At 42.4% G+C, this 27,978-nt stretch overlaps 1 protein-coding gene across 1 annotated transcript in view; it reads right to left on the reverse strand.

Moving 5' to 3' along the window:
- FGFRL1 (fibroblast growth factor receptor like 1) overlaps nucleotides 1-27,978 on the reverse strand; it is a 167,061-nt gene that overhangs the window by 57,277 nt on the left and 81,806 nt on the right. The gene's annotated exons all lie outside the window — the stretch shown is intronic.

Here is a 27,978-nt window from a genome sequence, read left to right on the forward strand (position 1 = left end):
GCTGTAGGTCAAGAGGGATCACAGGCACACCTGCACTGATCTGCACTGACCACACGGCATGACACATTGCCTAGACTGCTCCTTGGAAATGCAAGAATCTTAGCTAACACAGTTTCAGATTTTCAGGCAACCACAACAAGCACAACCAGGAATGCTCAACCACTCACCCAGACCTTGGTGAAAAAGAGGGTCAGTTGCCTGAGGTAAGCCCCAGTATTTGCAATATCACTAACTGCAAACACACAGAGAAAGTATCTTGAAAGAGCCCTGAGAAAAGTCAGAAAGAAAAAAATATCTGGCTCCAGCTCTGGCAAAGGGAAGATCTTGCTGTGTGAGAGATATGCAGAAGACACACATTGAAATCATTGTAATGCCTCAGAAATAGAACAAGAGGCCTTCATTTTGTTGGGAGAGCCTACTGGATTGGGCTAGAAAATAGGATAATATGAATTATTCCACAGAAGTAACAATTTTCCTTGTGATTTCCTGAATCTTTTGGGGTAGCCTGTATATTTTAAAAATGTAGGACCACAGTCATTTTAATGACTGCTGGTTTTGTTATTTGCTGTTTACTCTGTAGTCCAGAGACTCCATTCAGGCCCTGAGACACAGACCAAGAGCACAAAGCACAAGGTGACATGGTTATACAAATAAGTCTGATGTCTGGTTTGCAGGTTTTGAGATATTGTTATTGTCTTGTTGTTGGGTAATTAACCATAAGATGCAATGGTATCAGTCATCCTTACTGGCACCTGCCTGGCCACATGAGTGATAAGCACAGCCCACAGTTTTGCTTTTAGTAAGGGACAAGCACAATTCCCTCCTCTGGCTGCCAGGAACAAAATCCTTCAGTCCTATCTGCATAGGAGAAAAACCTTGTGTTAGCAAACATAATTATCAGCAAAACATATGACATTATTTGTCCTTCTGACCAATGATTACTGTTTTAAAAAACACATTAAGTGATTTCAGGTATTTCACAGAAACCCAAGTGAGTGACATGTTGACATTTTTAACTGTGTCTTGGCTCAGGCCTTCTGGAAAGTCAAGGACAAGCTTATCTCTCTACCTGGAAATTACATAACTACCTTTACTTTTTCAAAAATAGTTTGTACCACTTGGTTGTTGAATTCTCTGCTGGTTTCCACCCCGTGTATTCTGAGGCTGCTGCAGGTATTTTTCAGGACCCTCAGTAGGAGACAGGCAGAGGTCTGGATGAGCACCCAGCACACGGTGCTGGCTCTCTACTGAGAATGAAGCTCACCAGCTGCAGCTGTTGAGACAACTTTCCTAACACCATCCCATGATGCAATGTCTCCTGCTCAGAAATTACTCAGAAATCCCCACTTACAAAACAGGACACAGGAAGAGTGGGTTTTTTTAGGACACCCAGGACAGCCTGGCACAACCACAGCTCTGTCAAAATATGTGTCCCTCTGTGGGCATAGAAACACTTCTGCATGGTTGAGTGAAACGACCTGCCATGTTTCAAATCAGCACCAGCTGCAATTTTCTCCATATTTTTAAAATTACATGTGGCTCTCAAGAGCCTGGCAAATTGTCAACACAGCCCCCAGCCTGGTGCAATTTAAGTGTCCTTAATCCAAATCGTATAAAAGACAACAGTTACAGATACTCTGAAAATAAAGGATGATGTTGGGTTGCTGGCTTTCTAAATATCTCTTAAAATCCTGGGGATGCTTTCTGTAGACTTTTATTTCCAGGCAAAACTTTAAAATCCTGAGCTGCCATCACTTTCTAGGGGAGCTAGATGAAAGGCTATATTTAGAAGATCTTGTCAAAAAAGTTTCCTTTAAATCAGGCTGCTTAGTCTTACCTATGAAAAGATGTCATTTTTTACTCATTTGCTTTACTTCTAGTTATTTCCATATGTACACATTTTTTAAAGGAGAGAGACGACAGAGCTACCTCCTAAACTTAAATTAAACCACCATAAAAAGCCTGCAGAGAAAATGCCAGCTTTGTGACTAGTAAAAACCAACATAGTATTTTCCTGGCACAGTGCAAATGACTGATCCAGTGGTTGTTATCTTTGAAAAATGCTCAAACTATGAAATTCTTGGTTGGTTGGCAGTTACCAAAAACTTGTGGGTTGAATCTGGCTTATGTGATTTGAGCACTGCTTAGCATCTGTCATGAGAAAGCCTTAGGCTTAGTTTTCCTCCTTTGCAGAAATGCCATGGAACTGAAAGAAAACCTGAAAGCACAAGGAAGAAGCACAGAACAGCTAAGATCCTACTACTGAAGTGTTCTTCAAGTGTCTTTAACGATCACAAATTAATATGATCCTGTCTTCTTGGGGATGATTAGATGACCTCTTTCTGTAAGCCTTTTCCAGCTCTTGCATCTATGACTCATCCCTCTTGGGCAAAACATAAAACCAGTATGCTGATCATCCATCGTCGTTAAAAATCTCATTGCTGTTTTTAAAAAAAAGCAAAGGAGTTTGTTCTAGCCAAAATTCCAGTTTGTAATTACTGTACACTACATACCTAAAAATCTCCCCTTGGTTTGAATCACAGAAGCATTACTCTAGAATATGTTCTAATCAGAGGAAACAACCTTCATTCTTGGCCTTCTTGAAGACTGTGCAGTCACCTACTCAAAGTGGATATAAAACCCTATTTACACACATTCTGTGTAGCCCCTTTACCACTGGGTAAAGCATCACACAAGATACTGTGCAGGAGAAAAATAATCATGGTATGTGGGGCAAGCCATGGAAGTGTAGGAACAAGGACAGAAAAACATCTTGCACACTTCATTCTGCTGCAAAGTTAAGAATTTCCATGGGGCACAGATCTCCCAGGAGATCTTGCCCTATCCTGGTCCCTCATGGATATCAGCTTTTCTCCACCTCGCTTGAGCAGGGTTTGGTCAGAAAGGACTCTCAGGCATTTAACACACTATTCAAAATGACATTATCTATGGAAGTATTTCCATGGAAAAGTGATATATATATATATATATATATATATCACTTTTCCATGGAAATACTTCCATAGATATTACAGAAAATTCTGGTTCAAACTCTAGAAAAATTTAGAAAAGAAAATTTAGGGCTTTTTCTCAGAATGACCAGTACTCTAGTCTTCAAAGGCTTGTTGTGAGAGGTGAAGGAGCACCTTTTGCTCCAACCACTCAGAACTGAGAGAGGTGGTGGCCCTCAGCTGCAGCCCTAATGCTGCTGGCAGCCATGGAAAGGAATTTTCAGCCACTGCAGCTCACTGTGACAGCAGAGTGAAGTCCACTGCTGCTCTCACAGCCAGTGAATTACATAGCACAAACCCAGCCACATCTCCCATGTGCTAAACAGGGACATTTACTCAGTTTTTAATTATGGCAATATTTCCTTTGTGTTGTTGCTAATGAACCAGCACAGCCTGGGGTCCAGTGATTTGCATCCTGTACAGTATTTCTGTTTCAGGGAATTCCCTGTTTCAGGGAATTCAAACTGTTGGAGTCTGGGCACTTGTGCCAGGGGAATGCCACACAATGCTTCCCTGAGTGCCCACTGTGCTGGCAGGCACAGACAGGCAGACAGGAGATTGTGCTGGGCATGTCCATGTCCTGGTATCCCATTCCTAAGGCCAGCACGTAAGGCCCCATCTAGGACAGGAACTCAGTGACAGTAAGGTGACAACATGGTTATCAGCCATAGTACAGATAATTTCATAACAGTGCACAGTACAGGTGCTAACCTCAAAGACTCCTCAAAAAACCAAAATTCCCAGGGAACAGAAATTATATTTCACTCTTTGTAATAAAGCTATTAAGGCTGCTAAATCCTAAGACCAAACTGCTGCTGTAGAGGGTCAACAAGATTTACATCACCTTCATTGGACTGGCACATTCTCAACAGACCTTTCTGGTCTGTAATTTAACAAAAAAATATGGAAAACCCCATGCATGTAAAATAAATTTGGATGAAAAAAATCCCAAACTAAAATACAAATTAAAATGGAAAATATCCATCATAGTCAGGGTTGAGTTTAGGCAGCAGAACTTTATAAATTGTAAAAAGATTATAACTGCCATATTTGATCCAGGTATGTCTGTGGAGGTACCCATGTCCCATGTATTCTCCTCTTCACACTGAGACATTCTAGTTTGATTTAAAATACTTTATAAGCCTGCTGATTGACAAATTTCAACACACAGTGTCTTCCATATGAGTTAGAGAAGATTCCTGAGGCACCACTTGATCTTCCATCTGTATGCAGAAACAAACCTGACAGTCATTGTTCTCTATGAGATATATGTGTAGCTAACTGTAGAAAGCCAAATGAAAGGGGATATTGAATTTTTGACAGTGTGTCTACCTCAAACTAGCAGAATAAAATTAAAAAAGAAAATATTTAGGTTCTATGTGAGGAAAAAAAAAACCCTCAAAACCCTCTCTTGAGAAAAATAGTATCTCTTATTAAGTTTTGGAAATGAAGGTTAAGACTTTTGATTATGGCATCTGGACTTGTAACACAGGGGCTCAGTTTCTATTTTCTGTACAAACTTCTTTTGGGACTTCAGGCAATTTCCCTCCCTCAATAAAATGGGACAAGGCCTGTCACTCATTATTTGTCTGTACAGCTGACTTCCCCTGTAACATCATAGGGGTGAGGTCTATTTCTTGCTACATGTTAGAAAAATGACCAGCACAAAACGTCTTTGCTTTCTGTTGGAACCTCTGAGCACTCTGACATAAATAAGGAATAATCCCCATGTATTTAAAGATGCTTGGGGGAAAAAGAAAAAAACTGGCTGATGGGGACAAGACTGTAATTAAAAAAAAAAATTGACCAATTCTGAGGCAGAAAAGGTAGTCTGTGAAAAAAAAAAAAAAAGTTCACAGCTGGGAACAGGCAGCAGATTCCTGGGATCTTTCTATCCTGGCAGATCCCCTTTCCTCAATTCCTCACTGAGGGTCTATGGTATCACCTGCCCCTTTTTCACCCAATGGACCCAAGTGTCTGCTGCTGTTTTCTCTGCTGCTGGTCACCATGGGGGAGGTGTGAAAGGGCATGAAGAAGATAATTCCATAAGCCCTATTCTCCCAGGGTGTAAATCTTGGATCCTGAAAAAAATACATGCAAGGTTTTTCCCACAGATAGAAAGCAGATTTTAAAACTGGGGAATCTAATTCAACTTCGCCACGTTCTCAAGCAAATGGACAACTCAGACTAGAGCAAAGCTCAAGGAACTGCACGAGGCAGCTTTTCATCAACACTTCTGGCCATCACAGCACCACACTTCAAATTAAAGGTCTGCAAAAGCCTCCACTTCATAAACCTCTATCAGGTTCTTCACATCATACCAAACTGCAAGTGACAGAGAGACGTAAGTGGAGAGGGAGGGAGGAGAATAATGCACTAAGGAAATCAGATGCTGTGCACAACTGACACAAGCACTGAATATTTACCTCCATTTAAAAACTTTGGCTATTTTCCTTTTCAGTCCTATCAAATCACCTTCCTAATCACACACACTTGTTATTTCTCCCCAAGGGCATGAACTCAGCTTGTAAAACACGTACTTGAGGAAAAGCAAAGTGTTGCTGGTGTGACATGAATTGCTGTGGAAATGCTGCTCGGGGTCTGGCCCAAGGCAAGCTCGAGCCATGGGCTCATGGCAATATTGCAGGCACGAGCCTGGATATCACTCCTCTCTCCCTCTGTACCTTTTGAGTCAGCCCTAACCTTTCAGACCATCAGAACCCACTCTTCACTCATCTCCTAAAACATGAGAATTCTAATGAAAACCTCAGCTCAGCTGTTTTCACCTGAGCCTGAGATAAGACACTTGAAATAAAGGGACTACTTTTTCAATTTGTATTACATTATTTTTGCAAGGAAATTGTTTTAGCAGAAGCCACGCAAATGCTGAACGTTTTGCAAGCTGTGAAGATCCACAGGAACTGAAGAAGTTTTCTCCCATGACTGTTGCATTGTTTTACAGAAGGAAGGATAACAGGAGGTCAAAAGCAATGCAGGAACAGGAGCCTTTGGCCAACTTAGTGCACTGAGGACTAGGAAGTCCCAATACAATTTGCTCTGCATTATACAGAGTAATACAGATTCTTTTCAGCATCCCAAATCCTGCTCCACCCCCTCAACAGTGGCATATTGTCTCTAGAGTAAGAAAAAATTGCTTTAAAATATTTCACCCTGGCTAAAATGTTAAACCAGGCTTCCTTCCACCATTTAAAGCTCACTGGAAAAAAAAGCCCCAACCTCTCTGCAAAGACAAAATCCAGAAAAAAGTATTTGAATTATCTAACATCCAAGATAGAAAGAAGCAGAAATAAACTGCTCTGTCTCAAGAATTAGACACAGAAATTAAAATTTTTAAATATTTTAAAATAGTCTTCCGTAGTTTAATTGTGACCCTGCACTAATGGCATTGTTAGAAACCTCATTAAAGAACTGCAAAGTATTATTGTGGCAGCATTAATAGCTCCATTGTTGTAGCATAAATAACTGTGTGAAATAATTCCAGATGTAATGCGGATGGAAAGGAAGAGGGTGCCTCACACTCCTTCAGAACTGTATCTTTAGATGGCTCTCTCCAGCTGAAATTTCCCACTCTGTGTCCCAGCAGTGGAGGTCTGCAGTGCCTTATACACTGGAAATGCTAAAACGAAGCCCACAATGAATAATAGCACTTTTGTTTCAAACATTCCCATGGTTTCTTTTGAGATCTTTCTCTTCCCCCTTCACAGATTATATATTTTGCTGACTTTTCCTTATATTTAAACATCAGCCAGCAAGGAATTGGCAACAATTGTGGGACAATTGCTTCTTCTCATCTCCCTCTTGCTGGGGAGAAAAAAAAAAAAAAAGGAGAAAAAAGAATTTAAAGAGATAGCCTGTGTGAAGTGGTGAAGCAAGCTGCACAATTTTGGAAAGCATGAATCACAGAATCATAGGACGGCCTGGATTGAAGGGAACCTTAAAGAGCAACTGCATCTATCCCTACTCAGCCCTCCCAGCATCCTCTGTGGGCACAGAAAAATCATGGCCAGAGAAAAATCAGGCTTCTGCTCTGGAGGGGGGACAGCCTGATTAGATGCCCCTCCTCCCTCTGGAGTGGTCAGAGGTGATGCTTCATCTCCACAATGCACAAAGGACTCGGATCAGCATGAAGGAAGAAGAAGGGATGAGAACCAAAAGACCTGGGAGCCAGACTAGCAGGAATCACTCACTGCACAGAAGAGAGAGGAAGAGCTGGCACAGGGATCTCTGCCACCTTAGACTGCACGGTAGGAACTTGGTCCCTTTGTAATCTTTCACACAAAACTCCCTGGCACAAACTGTCTGGCTTATTTGCTTTCCTAACTTATTCTCCTCCATTTTTCCTAATGCCAGTGAAAGCCCAAGAGTCCCAAGAAACAGCTTTGCCATTGCTTTAACACGAGCACGCTGCTTGCACACAGGAATGAGAATTTAGCCTGGAGACATAAACCCAAATATACAGCTGTGTATGGTATGCTGAAAACTAACCCAGCACAGAGAGCTGCTTTTATGGGCAGGATTTGTTTTTCCAAATGGGATTTATTTAAAAGAAAATTGAATGGTTATAAAGAGCTCACTCTAACAATAACATAGAAAATGAATCCAGTGTTCACTGCCGGCTTTGCTTCACAGTAAAATCCAGACAGAGAAATCTTCTTTAGAGGGTCCTGGCTGCAATGACCTGCCCTGCAGAGCAACCCTTAGGGAAACAGCTGGCTAAAAACTGGGACTTTGCTAATGACTGAAATAAAGGCAGGAATTTCACTGGGGGAGGGTGCTGCAACGACAGTGTGAGGAAGTGACTATGAGAACTCCCTTTTTCAAAAAACCTTTTTTATATCAATAGCATGGCAAGGCTCTAGGAGACACAAAGGACTCTGCTCTCCAGGAAACTGTTGGCACATTCCCCATTTCACCATCTTCATAAGGACCAGGACTCCCTAAGTCCTAAAGTGTCTCAGCTTCCCTTGGTGCTCCAGCCAGTATAAAACTTCTTCTGAACAGCCTTGTTTCAATTTTCAAGGTAACTTCTATGGATACCACAGAAATTTTTATCACTAAACTCCTGATGCTTTAGGTGTCAGCAGAGGGTGTCCATAACCTGCCCCACTGAGTCCCTTAAAAAGAAGCACTCAGGACCTTTTAACCGTCACTCTCTTCAAACCCTCTTCTCTGCCTGCTTTTCCCAGTGCAGGAAAATGTGTTGTTCCTTCCTTTGTCCTGCTTGTCTCCTTCAGTATGTGTCCCAACAGACCACTACACTCAGTCACAGCAGTTTATCTGACTGACTGAAGAACAGAAACAAAAATGGTTCAGAGCTGTGCCAGAGAAGGCTTAAACTGGACATCAAGGAGGGTTTCTCTACCGAGAGGTTGGTCAAACACTGGAACAGGCTTTCCAGAGAGGCAGCCAATGCCCAAACTTGCCAGTGTTCTAAGAGATGCTCTCAACAATATTTTAGCTTTTGGTCAGCCCTGAATTGATCAGGCACTTGGACTAGATTGTTGGTGTAGGTCCCTTCCAATCAAAATAGCCTATTCTATTCTAAAAATATTTAGCCACAACCATTAATGCTTCTGATTCCACTTGCTTCAGAATTCCAAATCTTCTTCAGTGACTAATTAGAGAGACCATCTGATGTCTTTCATCTGGGGCACATCAAAGACCTTCCTTCTCCAATTAGGCACTGGTCTTCATCCAGTCCTGTCCAGGACAGTGAGCCATGCACTGTAGCACAGATGTTTTCAAGTCACAAAGCAGAGCGGGTGTGGGGACAGCTTTTACAGCTCTTACTGGAAACCTATTAAGGTCGTGATATTGGGAAAGAGCACAGTATGGCCTTCATATTTTAAGCTTTGGAAATATCAACCCCAGAGCTGAAAGATTATTTATACTGGAAGCTGACTACTAGGCAGCTGCCAGGGTAGAGCTAATCAGGGGACTGACTGGTCTATTAACCCTGACAGATTCTCCAGCCCATCATCTCCCCCTGGCCTTCCATGGCTGCTTCACACATAAACCAAGGAGTTCTGATGAAACACCAGACAAAACTAATTTTTTTAACCTGTCCCAACTAAATCCATGTAGGGAACACACAGCTGGTTATTTAGCTCTTATAGACAGAAATCTAGAAACATGGATTAGTCCTGGGAGAACCTTTCCAGACTCTCCAAGAGCTTCATCAGCTTTTCCTTCCTAGACATCAACTTTCCAGTACTCCTCGCAGATGCTCTAGTTTTAATCGAAATGAGCTACCAGCATATCACTGCCCAAGATCTCACATTTCAAGCACACTGAAACACCCTTTCCTTCTCCTGCACTCCAACAGCAGCAACCACCCTGCACCTGAACTAGCAGCCTCCATTGCCTCTATCTCACATTACAAAAGCTCTATCTGTTCCCCAGCAAACCTTGAGGAAAGATGTCCTGATTAAAGGTAAGCCTGAAGACCTATGCTAATGCAAAATATACCAGACTTCACTCTCCTTTATACACATATATGTATTTATACTTAATATATTTATATTTATTTTCACCTGCGTAAGTTGACTGTCCTGCTGGGCTCAAGTTGTGTCAGGGGAGGTTAAGATTGGATATTAGAAAAAATTTACCACAAGGGTGGTCAAGCACTGGAACAGAGTTATTACCTGGACTCAATAATCTTAAAAGTATTTTCCAACCTAGGCACTTTCATTATTCCAGTTTGGAGAAAAGAAGGCTGAGGAGCAACTCATCATTCTCTAGAGCTTCCTGAGGAGGGGAAGTGGAAAGGAAAGAGCTGAGCTTTTCTACCTGGTATGCATTGCCAGGACATGGGAATGGATCCAAGCTGCACCAGGGGAAATCTAGATTAAACATTGGGAAGCATTTCTTTACCCAGGCTGTCCAAACACTGGAACAGGCTTTCCAGAGTAGTGGTTGATGCCCTGGGCCTGTCAGTGCTTGAGACATTTGGACAATGCCCTTAGCAGCACACATTAACTTGGTCATCCCTGAATTCCTCAGATCATCATTGCAGGTCCCATACAACTGAAATAATCTGCTCTATTATATGCTATTCCGTTCTGGTACATTGTGCAACATGAAAATTAAACTGGATGTAAGAATTATATGACAGAAGCAGATTTCTGAGACTGGTGTAGACAACTTTCAAGTTAATGCTTCTTTTACGATTACATTGGCGCATTTGCTGAGAAATCCACTGTTACCCACTGCTAAGGAAAGCCTGTCAAACAGCTACCAGTGTTAAAAAGATGAATTTCCCCTACTTAACCTTTTGAGGAACAAGAGGTTAACAGAAAAGGTAAATTGTAAATCTTTCCCATTTAGAAAGTGGGACCATTTCAGCAATGTTTTCAAGGAAATCTACAGCCAGGGTGTTCCCAGAATTAAAATGGAAAACCTGACACCTTTAATAATTTCCTGCCACTGTATAGCTGTCAGCATTGCATGGATTCTATCAACCCAAAAGTTAAGTTTCAAGGTTAGGAAACCTTTGCATTCATATGCTTTTGGGTTGTTTTTGTACAGTTTTCTTCCCTCTGTAGCCCCAAGATACCTGGCTGAGGAAAGGCAGCACTGTGGGTTTTTTACAGGTTCTTCCTTTCCCCATAAAACAGGATGCAATAAAGACCTGAACAGGGAACTTTTGGACCACTCCCATAGCTCAAATAAGTTTCCCTTCATGTCAAGTCAAGAGACACAACTTTCACTGGGGCTGTGAAGAAGCAAAGTGTGGCTGCAATTAAATCCAGATGCCAAAACAAAAACCAGAGCCCCTCAAGGATGAACAGAGTCCCTCCAGGGGTACACATGTGTCGTATATAAGACCCAGGTAGAAAACGATAACCAGTGACACATATGGTTAAATGGTCTGCTTAAGTACAAGAACCAGGATTAAAATCCAGGTTTTTAACTCCTTGCCTTGTGTCCAACATGTTGTACCACCCTTGCCCCTGTGTTAATGTGCTGACTATAATTCAGATTATGGAGCACTGAGGTGAAGTTACATTATGCTGGGTTCATACCACTCATGATGCACACAGCTTTTACCAGCTTATCAGCCTAGATAAACTTTTTATGAAAACTGAGATTTCTCTATTTCTTGGCCTCTTCCTCACATGTAAATCGAAGTCAAATCAGCATCACCAAGATCACAACAAGCATTGAGTCATTAGCGAGGGAAAAGGGTCCCAATATTTTACTTCTCTTTTCTGTGCATTACAGGAAAAAAAAGCTGGTTTTCCTCTCCAGAGGTGTTCTAGGGTATATTATCAGTTTATTTAATCACTCTGAAGATGCTCACATGCCTGTGTCTCAGCCAGAGATGCTCAGGATACCAGAGCACTGTAAGTTATTTTTTGATCACTTTTAATAACAAAAGCAGTCTAACATCATAAACACTACCCAAAAAGCACTCCAAAGCACATAAATCACTTAGAGGAGAAAAGCAGCAAATCTAAGAGGAAGGGAGCTCACAGGAAAGGAAGAGACTACGACTACAGAAAATGTTTTATGGTGCTCTTAATTATTTTACCCCCACAATCCTCCCCCCTTTTTTTTTTTTTCCACAACAGAGAGAGCATTTGAGACAGGAGCAGGCATTTGGTTCAGCTGTCCACTCTCAGCTCTGCAAAACCACAGGGCACTCTCTGTATTCCCACCTCCACCGTGCCGGGGAATGACATCAGCCCTGCTCCAGAGAGCTGGCGGGCCAACAAAAATAACTGTTACTGCCCAAGAGCGCTGTTGCAAGGAATATTTTTGGAACTGTACTCTGCATTCCTCCGAGTCCCCTGCTTCCTAGTCCAAACATATCATGGCCTAAAAATTCCTCACATTTTCTATGCAGTGTTTCCTTTGGGCTCGCACAATGGGGCAGTTCTTCTGCTCAGCAGCACTAGTGTTCTGGAAAGGGGAAGGGGAAAAAGAAAAGACTGCAGCACTAAATAACCCTAATGGCAACCACAAGGGCCACAGTGTTATTTTTAGGTCAGAAAAATGATGCAGAAGGAAACAGAGTCACCTCAGAGTTACCTTCCACTGGCCTTTAGTGAACAAAAGTCCAAAGAATTTGGTTATTTCTTCCATGTGGTGGTAAGGGGACTCACCGATGTTTGTGGTGAAGACTCAGCTATTTAGTGGGGTTTTGCATGGAAGAAGGAGGCCAGGAGGATGTGGCATCTCCCTCCAACAGCACCTCCAGGACTGGGCAGAGGAAACAGAGACCCAAAGCCTCCTCAGCTCCATGCTCAGCCTCCTCATCACTGCAAGAGGCACAAAGCAACAGAGCAAGTTCTAGGTTGTGTACAGACTGTGCAGCTGGCATCATCTTCCCAGAGGAGAACAAGAGGGTGGTAAAACACATCCCCCAACATCCCACCCAAGTGACACTTTATGATCCCTTCCACTCCCACATCTGTCAGTGTATTGGCATAAGGTCATTTTGGAAATGACCAAACAAAGGAACTGGGCATAATGTGCACACCTACACATTCCAGCCTAGGCCAAGCATAAAAGGAAAAAATCTTTTATTCCTTCTTCCTACGCATTTCTACCATTTCCTTTTCTCCTTCACTGGAAGAATGCAATTTTCCTTGTTATCAAGGTAAAAGTCATAGCTGATCTTGCAGGGAGAAGTTACATCTACCTTCCAGTCCATGTTCTTCTCCAGCCCTGTCACAAGCACCATAATTTGCCCAGTCTTGGAACAAACTTCTATTTGAACAGAAACAGGCTACTAAACAACATGTGCTTCACCGGCCAATACTTTGTTTCCTTTTTTAGCTGCCTAGATAAGAAAAACAATGCAGAGAAAAAAATTAATAGAAGGCATAAAGAGGTCACTTATTCTACCAGTGTTCTGCATAAAGTTTAGAAACTTCCTCTACCTTTCAGTACCTCTTACTCCACCAGTCCTTGATCAACTTTATCTCTTCAGACTCTAAAGGCTGGGACTTGCCTTCTGCTGTGCCCTAATCTCCCCATGCATAGCTGGGCCTGGAAGCAAGTGCATTTTAAAAATAATTCTTTTAAATTGTTTTAAATAATTTTTAAAGGTATTTGAATTCACTGCATGTTCACAAACAGACCACTTGCCATGAAAAACTGTTTTCAAACACAGGGAGAGTAAAGCAAAATCACTCTTTGGGGTGTTATAAATGAGAGACAAGGAATGGGCTGGGGAAATTAGTATTTAGGTGGAACTAATTAGCAACAACTAAAAGCTAAACGACAATGTAACCCACAGCCCCCTTGTGGGATATTCTAAAATGGCTGTGTATGTCTGAAACATTTCAAGGACTTTCATTATCTGCTTGGTCTACCATGTTCACAGCTCAGATAAATCAGTATTTTCTGCCACAACATGCAGCTTGGTGCCCTGCAGAACAATTCCCCAGCCATACGTTCCAGAGATACAGAAGCACACAAAATATGATCTCTTTTACTAGGCTAATAAAAATCAGAAAGTGCACTGTATAAATTTTATAGACCTCAAAGGTCTATCTTCTAGAGGAAGAAACTGGGACTCCAGGCTACTGTCGGGCACCATAACACAGAGGAAAGTATTTATCAGCTGCTTTGGAAAACCCACCAGACAGAAGTCACCAGCAAAGCAAAATAACACAACTGTAAACTCACCTGAATCTTTCCTCTCTGAGGAGCTCTTTCGCGTTTCAGTTTCCACTTGCAGATTAACGCTTGCAGAGCCACAAGGGGGAAAAGGGCCAACCAGCAAGGAAAATACCTCTGCCTCTTGGAGCCTACCCCGAGCAGGCAACTCTATACGAGGAGAATGCAAAGTGCCAGGGCTGTGCACTGCCCTGCTGAGCCCGCTCTGCGTCCCCAGAGGGGTCACAGCTCCCTGCAGCTCAGACGGGCTGGGGCCGCTCCAAGAAGAGAAGGCTCCGTGCAGAACGTCCCGCAGGTTCCGTAGGGTGATTCAGGGAACCTGCTTGTGGTCCCTTCCCGAAATGCACTGGCCCTTGAGGTGCTACAGTGACACTGAGAGCTCTGGGGTACGTCAAGCACAGCCCTCACGGCTGTGCTGGTCCTTGCTGAGCTGGATACAGGAGATGGGAAACCCAAATGCCTCCTGAAAACTCACTTCCAGGCCAAGATGGTCTCCACATGGATACAGCCTCTCCACAAAGTGAGGGGAGGCAGAGTGCGAAAACACAGGAGGGGAGAAAATGGAAAGATTCATGCAATTTTTTCCCTAGGGGGATAAAAAAGTGCTGAGTTGATGCTTTTATAAAGCTGAACGACTGGGCAAAAGGTGGGGAAGAATAATTCATTGACTGTCAGATTGGTGAAAGTGGGAAGACACTAAATACTGAAGATCTGTTGCAAAGGAAGATGTGTAATTGTTGTGACTGGCTTCCATTTATGTAATTTGCAACTAATTTAGGAGTTAGTCCCAAATTCATTATCTGATTTTCTATGTTTCTGACAAATGAACAAACAAAATCCTTCCCTGGATTTGTAGAATGGAGGGAGACTTCAACAACCTTGTCAGGTTTGGGGGAAACAGAGAGAGAAGTATTGAGATAATGTTCCTCTAACTGACCTAAACAATCTGAAGCATTCTGCATAGAAGAGACAGAGGGTCACACATCCAGCTTAGCCCAAGTTAGTGAGATGAGGAATCCATTCCCACAGTCTAGTGGAAAAAACCAGTGGGTGTCTTCAGCCCAGCTTTAGTCCTAGTTTCAGTGCTAAAAGACAGAACAAATTGATCTGGCTCATGACTTTGACATTTGCTCTGCTATCAGCATCAGCTCTATCTGATAGGATGACACTGCTTAAGCTGTGGTAGCCAGAGGAAATCCAATGCTAAGGAAATGGACATTCATTTAATGTTTATCTAGGATCAGCTCCACCAATGAATTCCAGATGTTGGCTTTAATTGTCGCATTCTGGTATGTTTAAGCAGCAGGAGTTCGTAAGGCCGATTTGTAAATCAATCTGGCAGACTCATACTGAATCCCATCTCTGCCAGCTTTTCTAAGTCAGGGGATGCTCTTAAAATGTTAAGTACTTAATGTGTCTGCAATGCAAAAAGGAGGAAAGTTTTTTTTAAAAAAAAAGTCCCTCCCTTAATGTTTTTTTCTTTTGCTTCTTGTGACCTTCATTTCCTTCCCGAAAAACTGCAAGACTTGCCATTCCCTTTAAATGAGTCCAATGAATTTCCAGATGAGTCCTAAAGCTAAGGAGGGCAGGTATCAGGATGCAGTCCTGCAACACAGGTGAGGCACCCTGCTCATCATTGACATACATTCCTTCTGAGTAACTCCAACAATTTCCCACCACAGCCAATGGCAACTGCATGCATGGACTACATCCAGCCGCAGCGTTCCTGATATTTGAGCCTCCAATTTTCATAAACTGGAAGAAAAAAATTGATTACTGCAACCTTGGGACTGTCTCAGTTCTCAGCTTCTGTATTCTTCTAGCTTGTGTTTAACTGTTACAGCTCATATCCCGAGGTGGTACAGAAATGGCTCTCCTATTCTGAATCCCAAAGTATCATATCAGCTCCAAGTCAGACACCAGCAAACCTAGCAATGGCTTTGTTCTCAGCATGACTTCACACATCAGCTGAATGTGCTGGACTATTGTTAGGGAACTACTTATTGCCACAGCCAACTTACCAGTCAGGCCTTGCTTACAGGAGAGGAAACTATCCTAAAAAATAGCTTTTAAGTACCATGTCCCTACTGACTAGGGCAGACACTATAGCTCATTAAAACTGCTTTTGAAACCCATTTTCTCAATTTCCTTTCAAAACACCTGCTTCTGAGAAAGCACCTCAGCATTCAACACATGTGAACCCTACTTACATTTTCCCAGGAATGTGTGCTTAGTACACACATTTTTCAAGAAGTGTCACTGGATGGTTAGGTAAGGTTTCAAAGCTTTCAGCAATGGCAATATTCATCCCATGGAAGTTCATGGGAATTCTTCAAAAGGGGTTGACTCAGCCTCGGCTGACTGCTTTTGAAAAACTCCCCTTTATCTGCTATCTTTGATGGTCCCAGAGATAAAATGCTGAAAGTTCAGTTTACCATCCTCCTTTAACACTACAGGCCTCTAAATGGGGTCCACTTCTCCCCTCAGTAAGAACATGAAAAGCGTTTCACTCACGGCCTGAGTCATAGTATATTTGAAGAGAGGCTTGAGAAAAGCAGTGGCTAAAAATCCACCTACTTCTCAGAGCAAAGACCAAAGTATCAGCAAAGAGCTGGCCCTATCATCTCCCCTTAGCCATGGTTTAGCATTCGAGGCTGGAGAAAAAAATCCCACTGCATTACAATAGCAGATCCCCCAATATAGGCAGGGTGAAGTAAACAGTCTTGAAAATACCTTTCAAGTCCATGGGGCCATAAAGAAGCAAAGCCCAAAAGCAACACCATCCCCAAAAGTTAAAATCATTATCATTGCACATCCTGCAGAGTGCTGGGGTGGCACCAGGTGTCATGTCACATCTGCAATATAAAAAAGCAAGTCAGAACTCCATATGGGAATAAACAAACTAGTGATTTCTCCACAGGAAACAGGCTCCCTGTACCAAGTGTCATAAAAGCTGGTACACAGCTCCAGGGAGGTAGTTGTCAGTAAAATACTCTAAAAAAAGATTACAGCAGAACTAACAGGAATGATATGAAGGCATCTTGTTGACTTTTATTCCTCATGTCTGTAACTATTTCTGTGGTTCATAGAATATGAGAAAAAATTAATAGATTTGGCCCAAAATACAGAAGAGTGCTTTGTCCAAATACAAGGTGGGAAGGATCTAGTGAAACTTTTGAAGAGTTTCCCCTTCAGGATATGCCAAGGATATGACATGGCTTTGGAGGAACAGAGGTGCTGTCACAGGATTTGCAGTATTCCCTCCCTTGCTGAAGATGCTGAAGGGTGGCAAAAATGTCACTTGTGATCAGCCCAGTGTGCAGCCCATCCTCCTGGTAAGTGTGGAGCTTTGAATACAGGCAGGGCCAAAAATTCTGAAGAAAAGTTAACAGAGGTCAAACAAACGAATAGCAATAGCCCCATACAATGCATAACTTGTGTATTTAAGATTTAACAGGTTAATTCATAGTTGAACATGTCTATGATGCAGCTTTTGCCTAGAACAAGGATAAAAAGTATCCAAATCATTCCTTGTGAAGGGACATGTGATACACCCAAGCTCTGACAGTACTGAGGATGTTCAGTGGCCAAATTCAACCCTCATGTAATTCTACCCATCTACCCCAGGAAGATGTTGCTCTTTTGTCTTTATATGGCAAGGTCTCAAGGGACCACCACAAAATTCCCCATAATTATCCAAGGACAGAGCACCCAGAAAACAACACCATCTTTTTGAAGCTCACACAGGCAGGTTTTTACAAGGGTCTTGGTCAGAGTTTCTCAGACACCTCCCTAGAGGCTCTGAAAACCATCCCAGAGGAAAGGGGGTGATGGAGTCCCTACAGATGAGGCCAGTGTGTGCAGGACACAGTCCCAAAGCCAGGAGCATTCTCAGCACCTTGCTTGCATTTCAAATCACAGACACACACCAGCTTCTCAAAATTCACTATCAACACTTTTCACTTCCCAGAAGTGAAGGCTGCTGCATCTTCCAAACCTCCTTGAAGGAAAGGGATTAACAAAACCACACTCAAACCAAAGCAGCTCACAAGACACTTTGGCTGACACAACCCTCTTGATGCTGTTGCCACAAATTTCTCCTGGGTTGGAGTTTCTCCTGCCAAAGAACACTCCAGGGCTACCAGGAAGAGCTGCAGTGGGCTTGCAGTTGTCAGGAGACACTGCAAACAGAGCACAAACACTGGGCTGTGCTGGGGATTGGGGAGGCGTCGTTCTTCTCCTCCATGAGATTCCTGGGATTGTTCAGCAGGGCATCCCAGCCTGCATCTGAAGTGGATCCAAGTCTCCCAGTTCCCTACCAGTGACCAAGGAGAACTGCCACCAGATCTCCTCTCTCCTGCCAGCTGCAGATTCAACAAAGGTGAGACAAAGATCTTTGTCTACTTCAGTGCAAAGGTCACCGTAATTTTTTTCCAGTTTGAAAAAAACCCAACATAAAACCAACATGCCAGGTCACATCGCTTCTCTTTAAGAAGAGAAACATTCAATATTGGACTAAAGAAAACTCAATGAAGAATCTGGTGGTGATGCTTCTCCAAATCAAAAGAGTTTCGCAATGGAGGATTCAATGCCAAATATTTCAAAGCCTTTTGTTGACAATCAAGCAGAAAATGGACTCAACTCAATAGTTCAAATGATTGACAACATTTTTCAGGAAAACAATGAACTGCAAGAAAAAGTCCTATGTATCATTTCAATTGTGTGATAAACTCAGACTTAGTGGCTTGGTTGGCATGAAGAGATCAGAAAACCATCCATATTCTGCATTTTTTGCTCTGTAACCTAACAGCCTTCAGTGCGTCTGTAAGAACTTTATATACACACACAGAAACAAATGTATCTGAAGCAAGATCAAAGAAAAGAAGAGAAGAAAAGAAGAAACACATCAACTGCCTTTGTTGCACTGGATCACTGCAATGGAAAATAATTTGTTTCCCTTTAATTTACATGAAATATTTTCTGTACAGGCCTGTTAATAATTTAGCTTGATATTAAACAACAGCATTGTTTTCGCTGTTTGTCTCCCTATTGTTCTGCCACTTGTTGTAATTTAAAACAATCCAGAAAAATCACAGACACATGCATTGTGCAGAAGACAGATGTGCTGAACTACACAGCACTTTAACAGCTATGTCTGCAAGTGTGTTTTTGTTCTTTGCTTTTTGCCGCATATTAAAAGAAGGTTTTCTTTAAAACATTATCTCTAGAGCTGAAAAATACATAATGGGAGTAGAAAGTGAAGGGATAAATTCTGTGTTATCTGATTCCTTTTACTGCTTATTTATCCCCTCTTTTCCTTGGCTTCGGTGTGAGGAACAGGTTCCATCCCGCCAGAGCAACCAGAATAAAACTGACATTTTATGAGTGGAAACAGTCCAAGGATGGTGGCTTATGCTCTTAACAGCCTGACATCTCAACCTCTGAAAGCAGCAGTGGTCCTGCTTCCAGTGGCTGCAGAACACCTTAAAAAGCAGCACAAACTGACAATGAAAATAAACTACGGTTGCCGCACTGCTGGAGTCTGGCAGCCCTTAACAAATACAGCAGCGTCTTGGTGTTAAAATACATAAATCTGTCATCATTACCAGGCTAAGGGGTCGTCATCCTATTCTCAAAATAAAAGAACTGTGCATAATCAGTAGGGCAGGGAGTTCAGAACAAAGTACGCCTTTTACAAACTCTCAACTGCTGATAGATGGATGTTTGCAAGGGACTTAATGTCTTTAACAGGGTACGTTTAAGAAGGAGTGTAGGTTTCAGAACTCCTGGGATTAGTAGTTTTTTTTCTTCCTCTTCTTTTCCAATTTTATTGCCAAGAAGTGTATAATGTAAACACTCAGGTCTTCTGACTATGAAACCCACATTATTATAAAGAAGGAAGAATCAAAGCCTTCTAGCACAATGATATTATTCACAAAGGACAACACAGAATATATTCTTCCTCTCATCGAACAAAAATAAATTGGATTTTAAAACAGGCCTGTAAACTAATTTGCAGCAGTTTTGTTGATTTTTATTTTCCTTTTTTCATCTTTTTCTTAATGTGGATGCCAAAGACAGCACAGGAAAGGCAGAGAACCAGACCCTACAGGAATGTAAAAATACAGCTCCTCAGCAACCATACATTTTAACAGGCAACATACCTACATGCATGGATCAAGAGGCAGCATGTGAGCAATTGGTGCTGTGTACGTGCACTTACACATAAAAAAGCAGTCTCCAAAAACAACATTCGAGCTACACGTTATAAACTGGTCCAACTTGGCACTGCTCACTCTATAATAAATATTCTTCACTGTGCTTTAATTTACAAGTGTGCCTTTTGGGTATTTCTGAGTTAACTGATACCAAAGGGAAAATCTGGCTAAAACCCCACTATCTGTGGTATTTACTGTGCAAACTGAGGACAGCAGAGCTGTGTGGTGGCACAGGGGAATGGGGCACGGTGCTCTGGCACAGACCTCCTGGAGACACTGTGCCCATGAAGCTCAACTCAGCTTCAGAGGTTCTCTGAGAGGCCATGCTAAATCCTTCACTCCCAGTCTTCAGCAAGAAGCAGAGGGAGGAGCACAACTTCCAAGGAAAAACTGTCAGGAATAGGGGAGGACAGCAGTAGTTGTAGGGAAGTTAACAGACAGACCCTGCTACTTGGAGAAGATAAGTCATCTTGGATGCTTGGCAAGGTGGTAGATATCTCAAAGCTGATGCCCAGGCCTGCAACTAGCTTGATGGCTTCTCATTAGTTGGGGTGCTAGTAATTAAAAGACTCCTAACTACTATTCTGCAGTCAGAGCAAACCTTGATTGAGAATCTAGAGCACCTCTGGAAAGCCTGCCTTCCACACACGTAGAGATCACCATCTTGGAGCAGGGACTGCCTTGGCTTTGCTCAGGAACACAGATATTTCTCAGCATTGTGGATATGCAGATGTGGACAAATCTCTGGCTGAGAACATCAGCACTGCACTGTCAACAGAGAAATTCCACCCACTGCCCATATGGAGGATTGCACCAAGACAGCTCTGATTAATAAAGTCAGAGGCAAGAGATGTTTTTAGCCTCAGACAAACTGACGAGAAATACCCAACATGAACACCACAAACTCGCTGGGATCAGAGGCTCTTTCTATTAATATCGTTTAACAGAAGGAAGCCATAAATTGCTCAGATCAAACACGGTTTTAATGTCAGCCTGCCTGGTATTGTGTGCTGCTTTCATTCCCAAACAATATTCATGCAGCAAGCAGAGCTGCAGCTTGCTATTTGCACGGGTGTAGCAGCCACTACACACTCCAAAGCATCTGCAAAGGATTGTGGGCTAAATGCATCCATATGTCCTGCATGCCTGGGATTTACACTGGCTGCAGCCTTGGTTTGCCACAGTCTGCCACAGGATGGAGTATGGGGGGAAATTATATATCCATACATATATGTATGAACTTCATGCTTACATCCATGGAAAAAAAAAAAGCTTTTCATTTCCTTTAAATTGTGAACAGGTGTTGTCACCTTCTTAACTTGGCTTCTATGTTACAGCTTCACGAAGGGAAAAAAGAGATCAACCCGAAACAGTGAGGCTTTTGTTAGCCAGAACATGATGTATTGATAAGCATACTGTAAAGTTTGTTATAAAATCAAATGAAACTAATAAAACCGAACAAAGATCTTGTAAAAACTGTGGACATTATACAGCATTAGCACTGAGCTACATAATAGATCTAGACTTGGAAGAAACAAAACTGCTGCCCAGTTGTGGTATTTTCCAGCCTTTTACACCCGTTCACCAAGACCATCAGTCAAACCACTCAGTGTTACATTTTTGATCAGTCATTTTTAGGATAGTTACAGTTAATACTGGCACTCACATCATCACCTCTTTATGGAGCAAGCTTTTCAAGAACAAATTGTTATGGGCTGTTGTGACATCTGTCTAGTGCAGCATTCATCAAAATGATGAAAACTAGTGAAATTGTTTCCCTGTAGCAATGCAGCAATAGTCACACCTTTTCATTTCAGCATATTTCTTTCTTCTCCTTTCCCCTCCCAGGACAGTGGACATTTTACAGCTGTATATATTGGACAGGGAGTTTGTTGGACTCTGAGTTGGATCTCTCAAATGAGGAAGAAGTGAAGAACCGCTGAACTCAGTGGGTAGGAGCTGACTAGTTTTAGATTTCTTTTCACATGCTTGTGCTGTCCCTGAGCAGCACCAAGCTTGGTCAGGGTGTGTGTCTTTATGCCTACGCTAATAAACACTGAGAAGGAAGAGCCCTTGCTTGGGCGAGGGCATCATTAGTCAACGATGAGTCACTTCCAGTGGAAAAGGAGCTTCACTTCCAAGTGAACAGCTTTTAGCTATGAGTTTGCATCAAAACATGAAAATACTCACAGTTCACTGACTCCTCTACTCACTGGGATCCGTTCATGCCCATTTCCAGTCTCCTCCCACAGGCTGGCATGCAGGATTCCCTCACCTGGCAACACCAGTAAGGCAGCTCCTGTTATCCTGCCTACACCTCCAGAGGGTGACATGGTGGCACCTCCTCACACGTTGACAAGAAGTCCTTGTGCAATCATTCCAATGGCTGGGTCTTGAGAAGGCTCCCTTCTTCTGCCCAGCTCCCAAAGGCCCAAACCAATCTGAGCTTTAATTAGCACCACAACCATTACTAAGCATCAGTGGCTATGGCCAGATCCTCATCTGGTGTTAATCACCCTGGGTGTGCACAGGAGGCCACCAACGTAGATCCAGCTGCTGGATTGGGGCCTCAACAAACTAAACACGAACTTTGTAACTGTTTATTGTCACAAGGAACTCTTCATTTCCATATAACAACTGACTAATCATCATTAGCCATGATTATATGCCCTGTGATTGTGTTAATGGTCCCACGCTGGATGGGCTGCCCTTTGCACTTCATGTTGCAGTAAATGCACTAAAGACATTTTGCTAACTCCATACCATGGTCAGCACAGGCTACACCACCTTGTTCTCAAATGCAAAAACTGCATATTTTCTCCCTTTATTTTTGAAGTGTTGACTCATTTCAATTTTTGCTTAGCATTAGCAGACCCTTGGAGCACACATTGCTGACTCAGGGTTGATTCACATCTTCTTGCTAAGCACATCTCCCTCTGGTCCCCAGAGTTTCTTAAGAGGCCAAAACCCAAACATAAATGAATTTGTCATGCCTTTCTAAGATGGCTGGTGGCACCTGACTCTGGGCTAGAAATGTTTTCTCAGCTTTTGCACTGTAAATGAGTTCTGAGACACGGATTGATGACTTCATTGCAGAAGTGTAATGCAAACCATGTTTTACTGTACTTGTTTTTTTGGTTTTTTTGGTTTTTTTTCACACAGTATTTTCTACTACTACAAGCAGAAAAAAGAATGTAAGAATAAATATCCATTCAGACAAGGCCATGAATTTTTTCTGGATACTTATGCTGACTGTTTAAAAAAAATGGTTATTTTAATGCAAATTTTTCACACATGCCTGTTATCAAAGAGAGCTGTCTTTGGACAAGCTGTAAAAAAGCATAAAATAGCAGTTGGCTCAGCAGGAAAAAGCTACTTTAAAGATAAATCATCTCATGTCAGGGCAGATTCTTGAAGCAATCAATTGCAATAGACAGACAGCAGACATTTAACAGCAAATTTGATTTGTCTGAAAGTGAGATGTAGCTCAAATTCTGAACAGCCCATCAGTGGTTTAGGAAAACAAGCGGCATTTTTCCTCCTGCTCTCTGTATGAAAACTTTACTACTCTACAGCCCAAATGGGGCCAAGTGGCTGGGTCCCTCAGTGGGCCAGGCACCAGAAGGGGGTGTGAACTGGACAGATGATGGATTCTTCACCAAAATATTCCTAAAAAAAACCCAAAAACAAACAAACCCAAAAGAACAAAATAAACAACTGCAGCAGTCAGAGATATAGGGCAAGAAAAAGAAATTCAGGAGAAACTGTTTCTTGGACTTTCATGGCATGTTGATTATTTTTTGTGCTGAGATGCACTCAAGCAAGATGGGTCCTTGGCAGTTTACAAACAGCAAGTGAAGCAAGAAGGTGACAGCTCCAAACTCTTGCTGCTGCCTTTTTTTTATCTTTGCCACAGAAAGCAGTAAGAAACACGGATGCAGATGTGAAAATAGAGACAGTTTGATCTTTCATCACCTGGTTGAGCAACTGATGCAAGACGCATTTACTGGCAGCACCTGTAGCAATAGCCCCACATGTTGTAATGCTGGCACACCTTGCAGGATTTGGCCTACAACACTTCTGCAAGTGAAAAGTCCTCTGTGCTGTGTATTAGTGAAAGAGGTCATTATGTTACTGCATAAATATTTGCCTATAGTCTTTCCTACAGCTGTTCACAAACAATTTTCCCTTCAGAGAATGTCCAGACTCCTGGAACTCAGGATACTGTTTATTATTGCAGAGAGAGCAGTAATGGAGGTCCTCCAGCACTTCCATGTTAAAATACTTTGTTTTCTCAGTTATTTTTGAGTCAGGAAAAGCTCACCCATTTGGGCTAAGTTTTCCCAGGGAGGGCCTGATGGCTGGAGTGTGGCTCCATGTGTGCAAACTCACAGTTTGGCCAAGCTGGCCACAGCTCGACAGAGGCTTCAGTTACACCACCACCTGCTATTTTTTTTCTGCAGAACATGCCTCCCTTCAGCACACAAGGTGGACAGTTTTCAAATAAGGAGTAGCTATTCAGCACTTTCTTTCTTCCTCTTTGGCCTTAAGTTTCCTTTTAGAGCACACTGGCAAGGAATTTTTAATTATGCAGTAAAGAAACCACAGGTTTCAACCAACCATCTATAAATTAAATAAAGTTACTTTTCACACCTTTAGAATTAAAGCAGTTGAGGAAAAAAAAGATAAGATTTAATAGGCATCATTGTAAATATAATTTCTGGGGAAGGTATAGCACATTTGTTTTGATGATCCACACATAATTCTCCAAAATAAGCAACCATTGTACTTAATAACTGCAATGTAATTAAATACTGATTAAAGTTCCTCTTCCAGCATTTGTAAATCCGTCTGCAGTGTAATTGGCATCCCAAATCTTGTGGTGAGCCACAAAAACTATTAAGGATAGCTAAGAGAGGAAATTGTAGTTTTGACTTATATTGGTAATCTGCTTTTACTGGCTTACGTTTCATGCCGGGCTGTATTAGAGCAGGATTCCTTGGATCTCTGGGATCCAAGCCCTGCAGCCTGAGAAGATGGGGAAATAAGCAGCACAGAAACCAATTGCTACCATCTGGATTGGCAAAGCCTTTGTTTGAGAATGATGATCAAAACCCCAGAATAAGAGAAGATTCACTTCCAAAAGAGCAGCTAGGAAGATGCAAGATTAAGAGGAAAAGACTTTAGTACATGTTATGAAGCAGGAATAGTCTTTTAGGGAGAGATTTAAGAGATTTAGACTCAACTCTGAGCCTCAGCTCCTATTTTATGTGGTCTTGGCCTAATCACCTGGTCTCTCTTTATCTCAGTTACCCTCTGTAAAATCACTGTAATCCATCTCATCTGCACTTTCAGACTGAGAGGTTCCCCAGCCAGGCAAGCTGGAGTCCTGCCTCCAGCCAGGCAGAGGCACACCTAAATCTGCTCTGCTCATGCACTGAGCTGGCTGGTGGCAAGCAACATCTGTCCTGAAGCCACAAAGGGACATTCAAACAGCCTTATAGCTGAATTATTACACCTCACAGAGTCCAGCCAGGGAGCTCATCTCTGCCACATCTGCTGGACCCTCCAGTGTTGGAGGATCCAACCTTTTTATTCCTTTGTACAATGTCCCAGATTTTTGCTGGTTCTCTGTACTATTATGGAAAACCGTGGCTAGTAAAATTTAAGATTAGTAAGAGTTACATAGCACTGAAAGCAGGCAGAGAGGTTGGATACTGCTGAATTTAGTCACAGCTCTCTGTAGGATTTGGGTCTATCACCTTATTCTGCTGCAGCCTCCATGTAAACAACACAGGGGTGACAGTTCCTCACTTGCCAGCGATGTGGCAGAGCTCAATTAGAGTTATACAGCATAACTCCAAAACCTTTCACTCAGCTACTGAATATTTTCCAGATATTATTGATTAAATTTCCAGAATGCTTTCATGTCAACATGAATTATATTATTTTAAGTCCTAGTGTTCCATGAATCATTTAATGCAGTTCTAGATCTAATAATATCTTAACCACCTTGCCCATGTCTGACACCTGTGCTGTTTTACATGTTTGGTGTTAGCAGTAAAGCTGGAATAAGAAGGGTTTTTCTCCTTTGAAGGAGTGGGAAAATAGAGAAGCCATATGGTTCAAAAAGCCTAATGAAGTTTTGTGCTTTCCAGAGCACAAACAAAACAGCTCCATCAATTTGATCTCTGTCATCAAAACTGACATGCAGTTGGTTTTAAAACACTGCCTCCTTCTCAAAAACCAACAAGGGATTGATTTTCTCTCAACCAAAAGTATTTTCACCAAGACGAACATGAGCATCTGGTCATTGCATTAAATGTCTGGGTCCTTTGAAAGAGCAAGTCAGTGATACCTTGTGTTTACTTGCAGAGCTTGACAAGAAAGACACAAGGGGAACATTTGTTTTCAGGGGAAACTGCTCCAGTGAAAAGCAATCGGTTTGAAACGCTACATGAACACAACTGTACCACTAGAGACAGGGGACATAAGTAATCCATCAAAAATGGTCTGAGCAACAAGAATGCACAAGGGCACACTGGGAGACAAGGAAATAAGGTGCAAAATAGCATAAAGAACTACTGGGTTCAGCCAGTATTTACAAGGATGCATGGAAATGAATGATACTTCAGCTCATATGTCTGACAAAGATTTAGGTTAAAGTTACCCTTTTCTTGGCACTTGGGGATCAATATTTGTTTGCATAGGGCTCAATCTTACACCCACAGAGGCCAGTGGGAGTTTGCCATTTCCTTCCATAGATGCCTGATGAGGCTCTAAATAACTAGTGTTTCTGCCCAGGGCTTTTCAGTGCCAAATATAATTAATACTATTGTTCTTAACACAATTATATTTGATAATCCAATTTCCCTGAGTACTGAATTGGAGTTTTTGTCCCAGTCTTTCCTGAATTCTAGTCCAACATTTACCCTGTGCCTCCTGGCTTTTTATTTTCATTTGCTTCTGTTGTGCTACCAAGAATAGGCAGAAGCCCTCCACCTTCCCTCACAGAAGCATCTCTTTCCAGATGAGATATTTACTTTCTGGTCCATTTCTTATACTGGCTGTGCAGCAAAGTGCATTTTCCAAGAATCACCCTGTTATCAGGTGATTCAGGTGATAATCCTCCATCAAGCAGCACCAAGTGTCTGCTACATGCCCTGAGCCCACAGCAGTTCCCCCTCCTGCTGCAAACAGGAAAAAGGAGAAATAGAACAAAACCAGGCCAAGAGCCAACCAGTAGGCAGCTGGAAATTGCCCTAAACTCTGTTCTCATTCCCACCATCTCAGAGAAACAGAACTTTGTAGACAAATGCTTGGGATGCTGATCAGGCAAAAGGTGAGCAAGATATCTGATCTCACCCCCTGCTCTGTAACCCTCCCCTTGGCTGCCTCAACATCCTCTAACACACTGAGTTTCACCCAGCTCTTTTCCTTCTCTCAGTCAAGCACCAAAGAGCACATTTCTGTGGCAGCCCCTGCAGAGGAATCTCTGATTACTCAGAGAAATGTCTCTGGGACTCTTTGGGAATGCTCAGCCCAGCAAGTGGCCCCAAAAATCTCATTGCTGGGCCAAGCAAGCCTTTTGAAAATGGTCAAAAGCATTGCCAATGAACCCATGACCACTGAGACAGCATCTGAAGCTTTTTTAATCCTGCCTCCACCAAGAAGATTTCTCAGGAGCCGAGCATCCCTGGGTTACATGCCAGCTCAGAGCTTTGTTTCAATCCAGATATTATTATTCCTGAAGACTCCATGCTTTACAACAGCTCAGCACATGGATCTCCCTGCTGTGTGTTTTCATATGGGTGCTCCAACATTTGTTTTGAGAGCTATCCTGTTCCAACAGCAAACATAAAGATCAGTGTGACCTCTCCTTATCACACAGCCTTTCCTGTGTGGAATTCATTGTGATCTGGACCCCAGTGGCTATTGCATCATTTCTGTTTATGTGTAACCTTTGGCGCTCTGCAATCTTATCTGCCTGCAGCCGGCTGCAGCAGAAGATGCGCAGCAGCACAGCCAGCTCTGGCAATCCTCAAACACTGGAAGGGGCCAGCTAAGAGTGGAGGTCAGTGAATGATTAGCAGAGCAAA

Source organism: Onychostruthus taczanowskii, unplaced genomic scaffold (assembly GCF_017590055.1).
Source record: "Onychostruthus taczanowskii isolate IOZ18803 unplaced genomic scaffold, ASM1759005v1 scaffold2, whole genome shotgun sequence".
NCBI classification, from domain to species: domain Eukaryota; kingdom Metazoa; phylum Chordata; class Aves; order Passeriformes; family Passeridae; genus Onychostruthus; species Onychostruthus taczanowskii.